Genomic DNA, 5353 nt, shown 5'->3' on the forward strand with positions numbered 1-5353 from the left:
TACAGAAAAAGAAATTACATTAAAAGCCAGAGTAAAATCATAAATTCCAATAAGACAATTACATAAAAAGAGTAAAATGATTAAAATGATTAAAACAATTTAAAATGACAATAAATGAAAAGAAATAAAAGAAATAAAATGCCGTTACAGAAAAGTGCAGAATATTTTAAACTGAGCTGTAAGCCTGCTCAAACAGGAGTGTTTTAAGTCTTGATTTAAATGTGTCTAACGTTGGGGCACTTCTAATATTCTCAGACAGCTGGTTCCATTTAAAAGTGGCATAGTAGCTAAACGCTGCCTCTCCATGTTTAGTTTTGACCCGAGGCAGGACTAACTGACTAGTTCCTAAAGATCTGAGATCTCTGCTCGGCTCATATCTCTGTAGCAGATCTGATAAATACACTGGTCCTACCCCATTTAAACATTTATAAACCAGTAATAACACCTTAAAGTCTATTCTGTAACAGACTGGTATCCAGTGTAAGGATTTGAGGATGGGGGTGATATGATCTCTTCTCTTGCTCCGAGTGAGAACTCTGGCAGCTGCATTTTGAATCAGCTGAAGATGTTTAATGGTCTTTTTTGGAAGTCCAGCTAAGAGACCATTACAGTAATCAATCCTGCTAGAAATAAAAGCATGGATAAGTTTCTCCAGGTCTGGATTAGTCAGAAAATCTCTAATCTTACTGATGTTCTTAAGATGGTAAAATGCTGATCTAGTAACCGCTTTAATATGACTACTAAAACTGAGATCTGAGTCCATTAATACACCAAGGTTGCGAGCCAGTTCTTTAGATTTGAGGGCTCTCGAGTCCAGATACGTAGCCAATCTTTGTCTCTCAGTGCTATTCCCAAATAGTATAATCTCAGTTTTATCTTTATTCAGCTGCAGAAAATTGTGTCCCATCCAGTTTGTGATGTGTTTAAGGCACTTGCTTAATAAGTCAACTGGGCCAGAGTCGTTTGGGGACAGGGCCATGTAAATCTGAGTATCATCTGCATAGCTGTGATAGGACAGCCCATAGTCCTGTAGAATCTGGCCAAGAGGAAGCATATATAAATTAAATAAAAGTGGACCAAGAATAGAGCCCTGGGGGACACCACAGGTTACTGGCATGTTCTCTGAAATATTATTTTCTATTTCTACAAAGTAGTTCCTGCCTTCCAGGTAAGAAATGAACCACTTCAGGACTGTTCCTGAGAGTCCAACCCAGTTTGCGAGTCTATCTATAAGAATCTTATGGTCAATGGTATCAAAGGCAGCACTAAGGTCAAGAAGTAATAGAAGAGATACCTTTCCAGCCTCTGTATTTAAGCGGATGTCATTAATTACCTTGATTAGAGCAGTCTCAGTGCTGTGATTAGACCGGAACCCAGACTGGAATTTGTCTAGGCTACTGTTAATGGACAAGAAACTAGTGATTTGCCTGAAAACTATTTTCTCAATGATTTTGCCAATGAACGGTAAATTAGAAATTGGCCTGTAGTTACTTATCTGAGAAGATTCTAAATTGTTCTTTTTTAGAAGAGGCTTTACAACTGCAGTTTTTAGTGAGCTCGGAAAAACCCCCGACATGAGTGAGGTGTTTACAATGTGGAGTATGTCTAGTGCTATAGTGTGAAACACACTCTTTAAAAAATTGGTTGGTAGTGTGTCAAGACTGCAAGTGGATGATTTGAGATGATTAACTGTGTCAATTAAAATATTACTATCAACAGTACTGAACTCTGACATTTTAACTAAGGAGTTTTTATGAGGTGATGGAGAGGGTACAGACTCATTGTTGGATATAGATGTACTAATCGCTTGTCTGATATTCTGGATTTTAGTGTTGAAAAAGAATGCAAACTCATTACATCTCTCAGTTGATACTAATTCAGGGGCCATCGGTGTGGGTGAGTTAGTAAGTCTGTCGACCACGGTGAAGAGGATTTTGCTGTTGTTAGTGTTATTGTTGATGATGCTAGAGAAATAGGATTGTCGTGTTTTGCATATTGTCGCGTTGTATTGACGTAGCCTATCTTTGTAGATTTCTTTGTAGATTTCTTTGTGAATATGAAGACTTGAACCCACAACCTCCAGGCCCTTGGAGCTGTGTGACTGCGACACCTACCTGCTGCGCCACCGTGCTGCCCCGTAATAATAGTACGTTTAAATAATATATAGTGCCTTCTCAAAGTCAAGGACATTTTCCATAGAGAAAAAAAACACAATATAAAAAACCACAAGATATAAATAATAAAAAATGCAAGATAGCAGATTAATCAAGGTAACAAAGAATGAAAATGTTGAGAGAAACAACACAAAGTCGGAGAGACTGTGACAAGTTATTCCACAGTTTTGGGGCTGAAATGCTAAATGTAGAGTCGAGTAGAGCTGGTACAGTGAAGTGGAAAAGCACCAGTACTGACTGGGTCTCCTTATGCTCCTTTTTGAAAAGACTTAACTCCACAACACATGAAAGGACAAGATATAAGAGGATGGTGGGCACTGAAACAGCACCAAAATAACACCATCCTCGTACACAAACATCACACCAACAATTCCAAAGACACTACCGTAACCAAACTACACAACAACAGCAAGCAAACATACCCACACCACCACACACTCCTAATTTACAGCCACAATTTTGCCATTTTTTAAAGGAATTAACAAATTTGATTTAATAGTACGTTGAAAAGTGAAAATCCTTCTTTATTGGTCCATCTCTAAACGGTCATATAGTGATTATCCCTATCCTTATTAAACTCCCTTAATCCTAACCCTATCCCTAAGGCCCCAAAAAAGTCACAGCACAGCTACAATAATCTTCTCCCGCAACAGTTTACAGTGCTATTCCTATCACGCTCCTTCAGCTGCATAACAGACACACCCTGTCAATTGAGTGAAACAGTGCCACCGGTGGATGGGAGCTCAGTTAGTGTTCGTGAAATAACTACAGATTTGACTTGTTTTGTGTTCTAGTGTTACAAATCCCTGCCCCTTTTACCTGTATGTACAAATTGTCATGAAACTTACTTGTTTTCCTTTGGTTTTTGGGTTTTATTTTGTGACGTATATAAGTGGATTATCTTATTTCCAGTCCCCAAAGAAACATCTGGTAAACGCTTGAAAATGACCACATTACAACGCAATCAGTGAGAGTTGAGGATTGTTGTTTGATAGTAATTCTTGAAATAACTCTTCGTGTCTCAAATCTCCAACCATTCTCAAAGCTTTCCAACAGCAGACTAAGAGTAAACGGCTCATAAAACCTGAAATTTACAAGCTGGAGGCCCGAGGGCTGCAGCTCCATGTTGACAGTGTGGTATTATGAATGGCTGCTAAGATATTGACTGTTAATCACTGCAGTGAAGGGCAGAATGAATAGCAGCTCGGCCGCTGTTTACAGGGCTCTGTCAGTGTAATGACAGGGGCTCGATGTTCCTTCTTTATGGAAGTAATGGGACGTCTTCATCAATTGAATGTGCTTTTTGCTGCCACTTTTTTTTTCCTCGTCCCGAAATAAAACAATTGCTCTCTTGTACTGTGTAACGTTTTAATTATTAAATAACAATGTGATATTGTGAAGAATTACTTGTGTGAAGATCCTTTTAATGATTTAACAATCTATCATCCGCTCTTAAGGTTCTTCAGTACGGCACCTCTCAGAGAGCCTTTTGAAGTACACAATTTCACACTCACCCAGTCACTTACACACACACACACACACACACACCTGTGGACAATTTCACACACTCACCCACACACACACACACACCTGTGGACAATTTCACACACTCACCCACACACACACACACACCTGTGGACAATTTCACACATTCACCCAGTCACTCACACACACACACACCTGTGGACAATTTCACACACTCACCCACACACACACACACACACACACACACACACACACACCTGTGGACAATTTCACACACTCACCAAGACACACACACACACACACACACACACACCTGTGGACAATTTCACACACTCACCCAGACACTTACATACACACACACCCCTGTGGACAATTTCACACACTCACCCAGTCACACACACACACCCCTGTGGACAATTTCACACACTCACCCAGTCACACACACACACACACACACCTGTGGACAATTTCACACACACACCTGTGGACAATTTCACACACTTACCCCGTCACTCACACACACACACACCTGTGGACAATTTCACACACTCACCCAGTCACTCACACACACACACACACACACACACACACACACACCCCTGTGGACAATTTCACACACTCACCCAGTCACTCACACACACACACACACACACTCACACACACACACACCTGTGGACAATTTCACACACTCACCCAGTCACTCACACACACACACACACACACACACACCCCTGTGGACAATTTCACACACTCACCCAGACACTTACACACACACACACCCCTGTGGACAATTTCACACACTCACCCAGTCACTTACACACACACACACACACACACCTGTGGACAATTTCACACACTCACCCATTCATTCACACACACACACACTCACCCAGTCACACACAAACACACACACACACTCACCCAGACACTTACACACACACACACACCCCTGTGGACAATTTCACACACTCACCCAGTCACTCACACACACACACACACACACTCACACACACACACCCCTGTGGACAATTTCACACACTCACCCAGTCACTCACACACACACACACACACACACACACCCCTGTGGACAATTTCACACACTCACCCAGTCACTCACACACACACACACACACACCCCTGTGGACAATTTCACACACTCACCCAGTCACTCACACACACACCCCTTGAAAGTTGAAACTTGACCACAGAAACCTGAAAGTGCTCTGTGGTCAGTGGAGCTGCTGAAATGGAGAGTGAATTCAGAGAAACAGAGGTGGTGTTACTGTCACGGCGGCCCTGTATACATACCTCAGACATTTTGTATACGACTGTCCTTTGCATGCATTTGACTGTGTCTTATCTTCGGAACAGAGTAGAACAACTTGTTTTTCTTCACCCTTAATCCACCAGCTATGGGAAGTGTTTTTCTTTGGAAGGGATAATCTTATCAAAAGCATTCCCAAGCTGGAAGTCAACAATCAGATCCGCGCTGCCGTGTGAAAAACTACTTCCACACAGACTTTAGCAAAGACTTCACGAATCTATAAGAGCAAAGTGCATATGGAAAAAAAGACACGCGAACCATATTCGAGGTCCAATAACATTATTGATCAGAACAAGGAAAGGAGTATAGTCAAGAAGTTTGAGGGCGCAGCGCCTTCTAGTGGAGAAGTAGTGGATCTGCTGAGAAAGGA

Source organism: Hoplias malabaricus, chromosome 18 (assembly GCF_029633855.1).
Source record: "Hoplias malabaricus isolate fHopMal1 chromosome 18, fHopMal1.hap1, whole genome shotgun sequence".
Lineage (NCBI taxonomy): Eukaryota > Metazoa > Chordata > Actinopteri > Characiformes > Erythrinidae > Hoplias > Hoplias malabaricus.